Here is a 15,138-nt window from a genome sequence, read left to right on the forward strand (position 1 = left end):
AATACTCAAAACATAAATACTCAAAATCGGAAAGCAGTTCGATGAAAGGTCACAACCAGAAACAGTGGCCTGGATTTCTATGTAGACTCTGCAGATCCTTACAAATGGCAGGTGGGACCCAGATTCTGATTTCCAACAAATCCCATTTTTGCCAGTAGGAAAAAAGGGGGCAAATGTGATTCACACAAGGGAAAACAAACTCAGAAGGACTATTTGAACTCATGCTAAATTCGAACAGACTCCATTTTTGCTGTAGCAAAGGCCTTTACCCACAGTGCGGAAGTTATAAACCTTCAGAGCGGACTTAAATGCTCTTGAAGGGAGGAAGAGGTCCGTAAAACTACCAACTTGTGAAGTTATTTAAATCCGCAGGCCTTGAAAAACTAAAAGACTGCCCATGTCAGTGAAAGGTTTAGAAAATTTGATCGAGCAGTTACAGTAGCTGTTTGGTTACTTCTACAACCTATTATCTCTTTGGAAGGTCCTGAGTTTACAGTTTGATTGACAGCTTAAAGGTTTATTAAAAATTAGCTATGTTTAATGTGGGGTTATGAATACAAATCTGCTCATTTTTATAAGGATTATTAAGGAGTACTAGAGGGGATTTAAAAGTTTTGAATGTGCCTTCATGAATGGGACTTTTATAATATAGTGAAACTGTAATAGATATTTATTTTACTTCATCTCATCATGAGTCCTGAGGTCTGCCCATGGTGAATACTGTGTGAATTGGCATGGAAGGTGCAGGGCAAAAGGTGGTGGGTGGGTTGGCATGAGCTGGTACTAAGTTACATACAGGACATGCGAGACCATTGGAGATGGGTGGAGAACATGAGTTAACATAGAAGATATAAGGAGCTATTGGAGTGTTTGGGGAACATGAGTGAGCATGGAGAGAGAATGTGGACTGGTTGGGCAGTGAGGATGTATATTTGAGGGCTTAGTATATGAGCAAACAAGTGGAATAAAGTTTCAAAAAACTGAGGTGAGCCTTTTAAACAGCGTACCTTGGCTCCCAACAGCCCCTGTGGCCACCTCTGATCTGTAACCTAGGGCAGTGGACCCGACTCCACCCTGCACTCACCAGCACTTCCCCACCCCACCTCCGGAACCAAGATCCTACCACTCGGGGAAATTCATCCCTCGTACATGGGAAATTTCCAGAGTTGTGCTACCCACCTTGGGGGCAAAAATCTGGGCCATTAGCTTTGTCTTTCTGCAACTGCTTGACCTGTTCAATCTTTCCAGCATGTTGTTTTTAATTCTAAATACTCATTAGCTATACTCACAATTACTCAGTCCGAACTAATCTTTTCATAGCTTTTAAGAGACAAAGGAAAAACAACGTATCACACATGATTCTGCTGCCAATAGTTTTCATTTCAAGTCTTAGATGATGCTAGTTTTGATGCACCTTTTCCATCATTTGCACGAATGATTAATTTATACAGGTACGGCAAAAGTTGGAATGTTTCAATCGCTAATAATGCCCAATTCTGAAGCAAGATTAGAAAACTGTCAGAGTTTAAACGAAAGTTTAAGATGATGGATGTTAATGAACAATAGATTAATCTGTCAAGTTTGGTCAGTCTGATTGGGACATACATCTGGACATCAAAGTTTATTTAATGATCGTGACCGAGGAAGGGATTGTCACTCTGAACTATTCAATCCTTTTTATAAACCTGGGTCATGGACAGGAAACAGTTAAGATTACAAGTAGAAAAAGCTCTTTGCAGAAGTTCAAGGAAGGAATTCTATCAAAAAGCAGTTAATCTAATGCATGTGCTACTGTGCATCTGATAACCGATAGCTTTCTGAAAATGCATATAAATATATCTGACAGCCTTCCGCTGAAGGGTTTTAACTAATAAATCTTTCTGTTGGTGATGTTAAGGGTAATCTGTTTTTACTCCATCCTCTAGCCAGAGAGAGATCGTCTCCAGAGATGGTAACATTGAATCTTTCCAAATAATGTGAAAGCTATACACTACAGGACAATGAAAAACAAAAAGAACATTTCAATGCAATAAATTGTGTTCAATTCTTCAAAGGGTATGCAATGAAAAAGCAGCTGTGAACAAAGCCTTAACTGCAGGGACATTATTTTGGAGCAGATCTATTGAACAGTAATTTATTTCATTGAGTTTTCCTTTTTTTGTTACCATTAATTTTTTGATCTGTCTATTTTTTTGAAGGAGGAGAATTAAAGGAAAATTCAATCCTGTCTCTGTAAAATAATCATATTGCTGCCTGAATGCATAGCTATGCTTGTTCTGTAATGGTTAGTAAATGCAAAACTATTAGTGTCAAGAAAGCATCTTAAACAAATTTTCAAAAACTTGTATTTACTGTGATTCAACATAATTCATCAGACATAAGCTTGAATTGGGGTGGCACAGTGGTTAGCACTGCTGCTTCACAGCGCCAGGGACCCGGGTTCGATTCCTGGCTTGGGTCACAGTCTGTGTGGAGTTTGCACATTCTCCCCGTGCCTGCGTGGGTTTCCTCCAGTGCTCCCACTTCCTCCCACAGTCTGAACGATGTGCTGATTAGGTGCATTGACCCAAACAGGCGCTGGAGTATGGCAACTAGAGGAATTTCACAGCAGCTTCATTGCAGTGTTAATGTAAGACTTACATGTGACTAATAAATAAACTTTAACTTTATCACCACATTTAACTCAACTGGCATGCAAACTAATGGCGAGGTTTTCCAACTGCTCCACAACGGGGGCATTTCCCACGCAAGTAACATGAATGCATTTGTGTGACCACCCCGGCTCTGATGCATATTGTAATGGACCACATAACAGAGTGTGCTGACTGAATGTTTCATTGTTGGGATACAATCCTTTGGGTAAGATCTGAAACTCTTAGGGCGGGATTTTACGACCTCACCTGGGCGAGATTATAAAATCCTGCCCGAGGCCAATGGAGATTTCTGTTCTGTGAGCCTCGCCCACCCCGATTCCGAGGCGGGCGAGACGGTAAAATTCTGGCCTCAATTTCAGAGATGTAATGGATCCAAAGGTACCATTCAATGTCTAGCAGATTTAATTTTGTGGTCTGGACGACAATCCCTAAATCACAACTGATGAAAATCAAGAAACTGTTTGTTGTGTCATACCTGTCGCCATTATAATGACAACATTTCAAAAATGATGCATTGATTGTGATATTTTTGGGATATCTTGGACATGATGGCCGGAATTTTACTGCCCCGCCCGCCACTGGAATCAGAGTGGGTGAGGGGCGGAACATGTCCTCGGGCGGACCATTGACCTTGGGTGGGATTTTACGGTCTCGGGACGAGCAAGGCCTAAAAATCCCGCCCGATAAATTCTACACAAAATACATTTTATTCTTTATGCTTTCCTTACATGAGCAGAAAGGTTTCTATTTAATGTATAGCTGGTTATCAACCACCAACACCATATCACACAGTTCACTGCACAATTCCCAGATCCCAGCCACGATATTTTAATGTTAAGGCAATCATCTATCCCAGCAGAGCATGGATTGCCAGAATTATACTTCAGATACGAAGGCAACCCTTTCAGCAGCAGCTAATAATACCTCTGTTGGGATGAAAATCAGGCAGGTTCAACAAGCGGGTGAAAATCTCTGAAGGTGATAATTATCCCCACTGTATGATATTGCCATTCAGGCTTGTTAATGCTTGAGTTCAATTCCTTTCCTTTGCCTGTTATTTCAGCCAAGATGTTAACTCTGTAGTATAAGGGCCTGCCATAGAAAAGGCTAACTTGGGAATGGGTGGTACAGCCTGCACTATGATGTAAAGGGACACAAGATCAGAGTCTTGAGGGCAGTCTGGGACTGGACAGAGACAGGGGTAGAGGCAAGCATAGAGGCAACTCCTAGCTTAGACCTTGTTCTGTACATATGCATATAGTTACTAGTAGTTAATAAACACACTGTTAAACTATACAAGAGTAAGAATCCATTCTTGAGACCTGTCAAACTACACACATTTTACAGTAAACACCTCATTGGAAATATTGCACAGCAGTTTAGTCTTTTAATTCTTTAAAACTTCTAATTTAAAAAATGTTGTCACACGAAAATTCAATGTTTTCAATTGTGATGAATTTATATTACACAAAGTATTTGGCACAAGTCTGTGTTACACAGATAGTGGAGTCTACAATCTGTAGGAAAATAAATCTCAGTCCAAAGATGTGCGGGTTAGGTGTAGATGGATAGGCTATGCTAAATTGACCCTAGTGTCAGGGGGTTTAGCAGGGTAAATACGTAGGGTTACAGGAATAGGGCCTGGGTGGGATTCTGGTTGGTACAGACTCGATGGGCCGAATGGCCTCCTTCTGTGCTGTAGGGATTCTATGATTCTATGTGGTTTTGAATTTAATGAGATGTTGGTAATCCCTCCCAATTTTTGGTATAATTTGACTCTTTTGAAAACTATTAAACCATCTACACCAGGTTGCTTTTGGGAGCAATATAAAATATTCTACAGAATTTTATGTTTTCCTGTCTATGGAAGAATGCGATAAATTATGCATGTTATATCAGCGGCAAAGCAGACAGTGTAACTTAGAAGGCCAGTGGACTTAAATCAGAATGTTTGGTTCAGAACATGGCAATAGCATTGATGTTCATTCTCTTTTTTAGATGGGAATCTACTGGAATGTGATTGTGACTTGATATGTATTTTTATTGATCCATTTAGTTAATTTTTTTAAAAGTTAAATACTTACCTTAAAATCAGTAGTTCTTTACCATATACTTTTTTTTTCATGGTTGATCTTTAAAAATCTTATTAAAGTGATGGATGTTAGTCCTGGGATTTTCACATATTACACTCAGTACTGATACCAAGTATTTGAAGGCTAGATACAGTACAAATGAAATGCATAATTACAGTTTCGCAATATTTGTAATACTGAACTTTAACTATTAACTTTATAAAAATGTTCCCACTGCCACAGTATCACCTTTTGTGCCCTGACTTCTTTCACTTTGTGCCATATTACAGAGTTTTATAATATGCCTATTCTGAACTTGTGATGTGGAGATGCCGGCGTTGGACTGGGGTAAACACAGTAAGAAGTTTAACAACACCAGGTTAAAGTCCAACAGGTTTATTTGGTAGCAAAAGCCACACAAGCTTTCGAAGCTCTAAGCCCCTTCTTCAGGTGAGTGGGAATTCTGTTCACAAACAGAGTTTATAAAGACACAGACTCAATTTACATGAATACTGGTTGTTTTTTTAACCAGTATTCATGTAAATTGAGTCTGTGTCTTTATAAACTCTGTTTGTGAACAGAATTCCCACTCACCTGAAGAAGGGGCTTAGAGCTTCGAAAGCTTGTGTGGCTTTTGCTACCAAATAAACCTGTTGGACTTTAACCTGGTGTTGTTAAACTTCTTACTGTATTCTGAACTTGGTCAGAGGATGCAAGACTTGAACCCTGCCCTGGACAGTCTGCCCTGATTTCGGAGTTAACATTCATCAAGATTTTTTGGTGGGGGTGGGATGGGTGCTGGTCACCTCCTGCCACCTCTTCCATCAACTGTCTTGTCAAAGCCCAGAAATTCCTCCTGCCCTAGAGGACTAGCCACCTTACTGTTTGGTATAAGAATAGTTAGGGTTATTGAAGGAGCATTCACTTGATGATCTGTCCAGTTATTTATCAACCTGTGAATCCTTCCACTGTTCTTGAGGGGAAGTTTGTGAAGATATGAAAACAACAAAAAACAAAGTGAAAAATGCTCATAAGATAGATACAAGATATTGACATTTAGATCGCAGCCAGTTATAAGTGGTAAAAACCCAGGTTTGAGAAACCGGTTAACAAACCCTAGAAGAGTTGCAATTGAAAGAATGGCTATTGTTTACTTAAAGGGGTTAGAGGTGTGAAAACAGTAAACAATAGGTGGCCCTTTCTGAGTTTTGACAGAGCCAAGGGGCAGAACTTTCCCAGCTGGGACCATGTCCTATGGCGGGGGCGGGGATAGGGAGTGTTTCGTGCTGTGGAGGCAGACGAGAAATCACACCATATCCTCTGGCCCCGACCTCATTAATTATGCACCCAGGAGTTTAGTGCTGTATTCCGTGGCGGGGATGGGCTTGACTGCGTGCATCCTGCTGTCCTACCTGGGTGCCAAATTGAAAAGCCGCCTAACATCATCGGCCCAGCAAGAAAGAAGATGGATCTCCAGGAACACTCTAACGCTGGAAGATAGACTTCCTCGATGACAATGAAGCTGATAGATGCGCCCCCCACAGACTGCTGTGGTTCTAAGGTCATTGGCAGCCTCCATCCTAAACTCCAGATGCAGCCCAGACATTCTTCAGCCTAGACCCAACTTCTGCAGTCATGTTGTTCCAGACGTGTTCTGGACTGATACGTCTTTCTACTGGTGTCACGGAGAATCAGGCGTGGGTGGATAATTCTGATTGGCACTTCATCTGCATCCCATTGGCGGGAGGCAAATCAGTTTCACATTGGCCACTAGTGGGTTCCCTGATCCACCATGGCGGACACCAACGGAAGATCCCATGGCAAATTCACAACAGCATATAACTGATTTTTGGGTCTGCTGCTGAATTCTTCCCCCTGCCCGCCATTGAACCCACTGTGGGGGCATGCGAGAATTCCTCCTGTGATGTCTACAGTTGTCTTCATAAGGGGTTTAGATTATTGATATGGGTTCCAGATCATAGAAAGCTTTGAAAGCAGCAGGTAAACAAGGACTTGATTTGTTTAACTCATGTACAGTAGAAGATTTTGTCTAAAATGTGAAAATTTATGGCGTGGATGTTTCAGTTAAAAATTAGGAGCTTGAATTTACTTCTAAAAGTTAATGTTCTCCCTCGTGATCATAAAAGTGATGTACTAAAGAATGATCTATTTGTACCTCACCCTGGACTTCCACAAACAATTTCTGGAACAAATTTATTTTTTTTCCACTAACAGTAATATTACGATACCAAAAGAGAAAATGTTGTAGAATCTCAGCAGGTCTGGCAGCATCTGTAAGGAGCGAAAAGTGCTGATGCTTCGAGTCCAGATGACCCTTTGTTAAAGCTTTGACAAAGGGTCATCTGGACTCGAAACGTCAGCTCTTTTCTCTCCTTACCGATGTTGCCAGACCTGCTGAGATTTTCCAGCATTTTCTCTTTTGGTTTCAGATTCCAGCATCCGGAGTAATTTGCTTTTATCTTATTATTATGTAATATTATGATAATTGGATAATGAGCCCAGGTTTCATCTCAAGAGCTGACCTTATGGTGGTCCTCTTACAGGTGGAAAGGAAATTCATACAACCTGGGCTCTATTCTACTGTGCCGATGCAGACCAACATGAAAATGGGATTTCTTACTGGCTATTAAATCTGTTTTGATGCAGCTCTATTTGGCATGATATATTTTCAAGTCCTGTTGCTGATTGCCGTATAACAGAATTTAATTAGTTAATATAAAAACACATAAATCACTGTTACATTAATGATTTTAAACAGCCTGACAATTTTGATTCCTTGTCATGACTAACTTTCAGTTAAATCATATCAGCAAGTGGGATAAACGTATGCTGACATTCATTGAAGCAACTTACTTAAGCATCCATTTCTTGGCCAGAAAATGTTGGCATACCTGACAAGATAGTGTTGATGATAACTGTACAGTTAGGTCTAAGATGCAGACTGGAGGTATATTGCGTCTCGTGAATAAGTCACGAATAATTTGAAGATGTGTCACAGAAAACCAAGCAAAAGTCCTGGCCAAGTAGATTTTGATTCTGTGTTTTTAAATCGGCTGTTGAGTGGCAAACCAAGTCTTAGGAAAAAACTGAAAAAACATGCAGCAATTCTGCTACAATTATATCAATTGGTGTGACACAAGTTATACCACATCATCATGCTTGTAATCAAAGGGCAGGATCTTGTGAGGGGTTATTCTTTTGGGTGGGTGGGGGGCATTTAATTGGGCAGGAGGATGGCAGCTGGGATTCCCACCACTATCCCATCTCTACCTCAATTAAGTCCATGGTGGGAAGGCTACTGGAGAGCCTTCCTGTTCTGCCACCAATTGAGGCCCTTTACCATTTAACTATAAACCCAGTGGCTCCGCTAGCACATTGAGGGATGCCGTGCACGGAAGGCACTGCCGGCTGCTGGGGTATTTCATTGACGCTTTAATCACATTTTGATTTGATGTTGTTAAGTTTCCTTTGTGATTCTTTTTATTATGACGCATGATCCCTTCAAGGGGCCGTCTTTTTAATTTGTCCCTCAATTTGTCGATTCAGTTTATTTGTTTAACCAAAAATGCTATAAACCCAGTGGCAGGCGGGGGTTTAGCATGCAGGGCACTGGACAAACAGGTTCGTATGATAAAGAACAAAGAAAATTACAGCACAGTAAAGGCCCTTCGGCCCTCCCAGCCTGCACCGACCATACTGCCCGACTGAACCAAAATATGGAACGCTTCACAAATTTGTATGTCATCCTCGCGCAGGGGCCATGCTGATCTTCTCTGTAACGTTCCAATTTTAGCATATGTGTTGCCGAATCAAGCACATGGTTGCTTATGGCTTCCTTAAATGGTAGTGTCTCTCATTCAAAGGCACTCATTGCCTTACCGAGGACCTCGGCGTTGGGAAAAATGGAATGGGCCTGCTGAGAACCAACTCCCCCTTTCCCTTGCTGCCGACCCCCCTCACTTGCCTCTGGCCTGGGATCCAGTTGTGATACAATGCCTCAGGAGGGTGTAGTACCGGCAGCAGCCACCACTGCCCCAGTGCCTTTTAATAGAGTGACCAGCTGGCAGCTCTTGGCAGGTGGTCCTTGGTCTAGGGAAGGCTCGCTGCTGCCCAATCAAGTGCCCGAGTGGAAAAGGTGTGGCAGACCTTTTCGAAAAACGATGACATGGGGTTCTTGCCAGCTCTTCAGCCAGTGGCTGAGACCTCAATTGCCTCTGAAAGATTCCACCGATAATAAAGACATGCCAGTATATTTTCAGGAAGATAATGCCCTTTTTACATTATACTGATTTCCAGAGACATAACTGAATTGTTATTCAGCTTTGAGCCATTTTTCACATCTTAAAATTGTAACATGGAGTTAAAGTTTCCCAAAATCTTTCAACCAGAGTAGCAACTTCAGACCTTCCAACTCCACAGAAACTATAGAAACCCTACAGTGCAGGAGGCGGCCATTTGGCCCACCGAATCTGCAACCACCCAGGCCCTATCCCCGTCACCCCACACATTTACCCCGCTAATCCCTCTAACCTATGTATCCCAGGACACTAAGGGGCAATTTATCATGGCCAAGGCACCTAACTTGCACATCTTTGGACTTGGGAGGAAACCGGAGCACCGGGAGGAAACCCACACAGACACGGGGAGAACATGCAAACTCCATACACACAGTCACCCAAGCCAGGAATTGAACATGGATCCCTGGAACTGTGAGGCAGCAGTGCTAACCACTGTGCCATCATGTGTCCCAGAAGGGACCCACTCGGCCTATCCTGTCCATCCCACCCAACAAGTCCTTACAGTAAAACTTACGATTTATTGGCTGTGAACCAAGACTTACTTCTCCATGTCCTATTCTTAGAAAGCATTCTTTTTCTAGTAGAGTGGTAACCAATTTTATTCCTGATTCTCCTTAAACCCTATTGCGAGGAATATGCTCACCTGGCACACTGTGCAGAACTGTATATTGTTTTGTCAGCAGGATATCTAACACATAATGAAACTTATCAACATGTATAACAGTCTTCAATCAGCCATGAAGAAGTCAAAACTAGTAGAATTTCTATTTACCCAATATTGAGCGCATACTCTCAATTGAGTTTAGGTGCAAGTTGGCAGAACCAAAACTTAGGGACCCCACAATGTGCATGGCCAGAGTAAAATAAGGTAAAACTCTACAGCAGCACAGGACACTGGTAGCAGGCAGGGTTTACTGGAGCTGAATGGGAAGAATTCCAAATCCCATGACAATTTTCCTCCATCAATTTTCTTTAGTGAGACAGATTAACGTGTCAGTTAAAGCTCTGGAGGTTTCTGTGAACTTGCCTGGCCTGGACTGGTGTGTTCACTGAAGGGGAATTTCTTACCTCCCCCCATGGTACCCAATTATGACCATCATCACGCCTCTCTCTCCATTTTCCAATCACCTAACATCTCTATTTCTACCAGAAGTAGAACGATGTAAGATCCAGAAGCATTCACAAATAAATGATGGCCCGCCTTTATAGTAAGTATAAACCTTTATAATGGGATGTGCAGAAATTGGAACATGACGAAGGGGAAGCCATGCTATGTTTTTCCACCATGTTCACATATAACTGCTAGGTTGTACTTACATTTAACTAAATGTAATCGTTTCACTTTCAAACAGAAAGTAACAGAGCAGAAATCACTGTCAGATACAAGGCAGGAGAGCAGAAAGCTTTTTGATGAAGTAATTGTTTTAATTATATATCACAACCAGAGTCACTGACAAGAGGTTTCAACGCTTCATAAAAAATTGCAGCATTTAGCTATAATTTCTATTAAATCCTCTTGAGCTCTATTCTGAGTGGAATAGTGTGTTCATATGGTATAATTAGCATATGAAAACACACAGAAAATAGGTGAGCAGTGGAAAGGAAGAAATGCATCCTTAAAAAAATGGGTGTAGGCTGAATAACTAGGTATCTTTTTTCCTTTCCTCATTAGCTCAATTCTGAGTTGGTGACTTTAACCTTTTTATCCAAGATGGTGATGAAGTTGTGGAAGACTTTTAAAACTTGTTCCACTGAGCCACCTTGTGGACTGTAAATCGAGATAGTTGACATAGCCATTTATGACAGCAAATATGACAGAAAAACATGATGGAAAATCATGACAATAGGAAGGAAGGTTTATGGTCAGAATTTTTATTAGTGCAAGTTTCTCTGTCAATGTTTTCTCGCCAGAACCTGACCTAAGTAGCCATGCTTCATGGCTCACCATTGAAATGCAATGAAAAGCATGAGGTTTCTGTACTTGCATGACAAGATATGAATTCAATTTGCCATGGAAAGTCAGATCCTGTCCATTTCTGTCAAAGTACCCCTTTTAAAAAGTGCTAAGTTTCCTGTTAAAAACAGCCTGTCTGCCACTGAGAAATAAATATAACTAGTGTCTCATTTCTTCAGATTTTAATTGTTGCTGGAGATTAAAACGATCTGAAAACAACATTTTTTCAGCTTTCAATTTCTGTATTCTTTTTCTCGCTTTGATTTTTTTTTCGTTCCCTTCTCTTCCTATATCTGATTTGACATTGAATTCCCCCACTCTAACATATACTTCCTTGGTCAGAACTTGCAGTGTTCATTTTCGAATCCTCTAGTCTGGTTAGTTAAGGAGATAGACAGTTGTTTGCCTGTTCACTCAGACCACAAATATCCTGTTCAGGATGCCACTCTATATCCATCTCACATATCCAGCAACTTGCAGGGCAAAATATCACCATTATTAAATAGGCAAGGCATGTCCAACTAACAATGGATAATGGTGATTGCTCTGCCACAGTAATGTTGGGCCTGTATATAGGTGCTCTGGTGAGCAAACCATTGATAATTCCAAAACACAATATTTCATAGACTTGTACAATTCCTACAGTACAGAAGGAGGCCATTTGGCCCATCGACATTGCATCGACTCTCCGACAGAGAATCTTACCCAGGTCCTATTCCCATAACCCCGTCAATCCCATAACCCCGTTAATCCCCTAACCTACACATTCTGGGACACTCAGGGGCAATTTACCATGGCCAATCAACCTAACCTGCACATCTATGGAGTGTGGGAGGAAACCGGAGCACCCGGAGGAAACCCACACAGACAGGGGGAGAACATGCAAACTCCACACAGACAGTCACCCAAGGCTGGAATTAAACCCGGGTCCCTGGCTAACCACTGTGCCACCATGCTGCCCGCATTAGTCATTGCAACTAAACCATAAGTAACTATCTTTTCACTACAATCAAAATTCGTACTGATTTATTTCAATTATACATTATGTAGTCACATAAAAAGGTAAGATTTTTTAATAAACTGTTTAATTGCTAATTGTGGTCATTAAATGAGTTGCTTGCAAAGAGAACTTCCTTTGCCACATAAGGATCTCTCAAATATAAATCATAATGATGGCTATTTAAGATTCATGCGGCACGTATGCAGTTTCCAGTATTAATATCATTACTCTGCTGCACTGAAAATTGGCCATACTGCCAAATGCTGTCTGCATGTTACTTCAGTAATTTTGTGTCATTGGTAAAACAACAGGCTGTTCAATAAAATTCAAAATGCCAACAGCGACCTGTGAAAAATTCCTCATGCAGTCTCAAAAGCTTGCATTGGTGTCTGCTGCACAAGTTTAAGAATAATACTGCAAATATGAGGCCTCTGGGAAGACAGGAGCAATACAAATGATCAAAAATGTAAATAAATATTACAAGACCACAAATTTCCCACAGCCCCAATTACATTTTTTTGGAATCAGGTGTCATGTAACATGGAATGAGAAATGAAAGATTTTAGTTTGACAAATATTTAGAATAAATTGTAAAACTGCAGCACCCACTTCCATTAAAAAAACATAATGCGGTGAATGTTCCTGATCCGCCCGCCACGGGAATCGTAGCGGGCAAGGGGCAGACCATGAAAAGGTCTGTTGACCTCGGGCAGGATTTTCTTGTTTCGGGGCGAGCATGACCGGAAAATCCGCCCATTCTTCTGAAGGAGGGAGCAGTGAATGCCTATATTGTTTTCAGGAATGCTGTCTGACAATTGGTGTGTTTCAGAAGAAATGTAAGTGGTTCTTTTAAACTTATGCTGCTTTTGCAGCCTATACATACAATACAAGCTTCCAGTGTATAAATCTTCAGCGTTAAATAATGGGAACCTAAAATTATACAAGTCAGCTTGGCTCAGTTGGTAGTGGAGTCGTCTCTGATTCAGGGACTCATGGGTTCAAATCCACTCCAGGACATAATCGGCGTAGTTCTATGGGAATGCTGCATTGCCAGTTTTCAAATTAAAAGTTAAACAAACGTCCTACCACTCTGTTCAAAGGAATGCTGCAAATGTCACTATTCAAAGTGCAAGTATTTTCCTAGTGTCCTGAGTAACGTTGCTTCTCATTACTTCCACCACTGCTAGATTATGTAGTAACATGGAAAGATTCATGGCACAGAGGAGCCCATTCTGTCGGGTTATCCGATGATTCATCTCGTTAATTGTTGGTTGTGGGGCCTTGCGGTGTGGAATAATGAATAATCATTGGGAAATGAAGCGATTTTGAACATTTCAGGCAATTTACTCTCTTAGTCCTAGCACTCTACTTCTACTCAAAAGTTTCTGATGAATGATGATTCTGAGAGAATGCATGAAACCTCCGTCCAACAGAAATACATTGCTGAACAACTGCAACGAAATAGTCCACTAATATACCCAGCAGACTTATCAATAATTGATCTTACTTCTTTTCATATTACTTCCCAGAAGGACATATTCCATATCAAATAGACTTGCATGCACATCAACCCACAATCCTACAGTTCAAGGGATATATTTCTGGCAAAATAGTCCTTCTGGGATATGGTATGTTTAGTTAAGGAACTTTGATTTCCCATGCACACCTAGTCTTAGCTTATCGGCCAGGGTGTACGAACACTGGGCCAATGTATATGAACATGAAACCAATTTGTTTCTTTAACCGAGCCTCCAAGAGTCATCCTTTTTCATCAGTTTACTTGAAAAATTCAAAGACTTTGTTTTGAGTGCTCAGTGATCTGTTTTTATTGTGGGTTTGCCTCATAATTAATCACAATTAATACTGCAAAACATCTGGTCTGGAAGTAAAAATCTCCATTAGTGGAATAAAGATATCATAACTCTGCTGGTAGATAGTTTTGATAAATGATACAGTTCCCACTATTCCAACTTTGCTCATGCATGTGTGCATTGAATCCCACGTCAGAGTTAAACTGATGAATGAGACATATAATTTTCCTGGGAATATCATATTTATGTTGGGCACCTCACCACACAAAGGATCATTTACCCCCACAGTCTTCAGGTCACGAGCTTCCAAATGGATGGTTAAGTCACAGAGCTATCTTGCAACTATAGCCTACCTCTGTGTGGGTGTATTGAGTGGGGGTGTGTCCACACAGACCTACCAGTTGGACAAAATACAAAGTTTTGAAGACCAGCACCTCCCCATTCCTGAGGGATTGATAACTTTCTGAGCACTATGTGAGATTTCAAAACACAGGCAGGGATTTCTCTCAAAGCATGTTCAAATATAGAATAGCTGCACAGTGCACTTGTTTTATTCAAGATTATTGTCACAAAGAATGAAATAGCTTTGAGCTATGATCCAGATCAATATCAATTGTTTTTCTGACTGCCAGTTCACTTCATAAAGACCCCACATTTTTTCTGGGCCAATATTGTAGCATTTATCAGCAATATGGAAGAAGCCATGAGGCAATTGCAGTGGGATGCCAACAAGAAAGTATTCTTTCACAACATAGTCCCTATTGCTGTTGAGGCACAAGTGGCAGTCTTGTACCATAATGATTGGAAGAAGGTATTAGCTGCATATGTGAGCCCTCAGATGTACTTGAGTCTACCAGGCTTCATCATTGAATGGTGTAAAGATCAGCTCACCAATTGTAACAATTTATTTTCTCATCTTCTGCATTTCAACAGTTTGTACTAAAATGCAAAGAATGCAAAGGCTTTGTCACAAGTCTTAACCTGAAATTTATCATGTTTTGAAGAATAAGATAATGAAAGAGCAAAGTAGTTCTCAGTTCAATATAGCTAAGGGGCATAAAACAACAAATGGCTAACTAAATACAAGAGCTCATGCTTGATACATCACAAACTAATTCACTACCATTGTCTACTTCAGTGGTGGCAATGCTCCAGATTTCAGTAGCATCATAGAACAAAAAAGAACATATTTACAGGTACATATATTAATGGTTCTACCTCCCTCAAAATGATTGGAATTCTATCCATAGAGATACATTTCACTTCCGGAATTCAGCCTGTTTGTTCATGTTTGGACGAGGGTTATGATAAGGTCCAGAGCCATGTGG

The 15,138-nt window shown here is 40.8% G+C and overlaps 1 protein-coding gene and 1 non-coding gene across 2 annotated transcripts in view; both read right to left on the reverse strand.

Moving 5' to 3' along the window:
• The window catches only part of atrnl1b (attractin-like 1b), an 887,738-nt gene that overhangs the window by 14,439 nt on the left and 858,161 nt on the right, over window positions 1-15,138 (reverse strand). The window lies entirely within an intron of this gene.
• LOC144501044 (U6 spliceosomal RNA) lies at window positions 8,458-8,564 on the reverse strand. The gene has a single exon (XR_013499032.1). It is a non-coding gene; the product is annotated as a U6 spliceosomal RNA (small nuclear RNA).

This window comes from Mustelus asterias, chromosome 11, assembly GCF_964213995.1.
Source record: "Mustelus asterias chromosome 11, sMusAst1.hap1.1, whole genome shotgun sequence".
NCBI classification, from domain to species: Eukaryota; Metazoa; Chordata; class Chondrichthyes; order Carcharhiniformes; family Triakidae; genus Mustelus; species Mustelus asterias.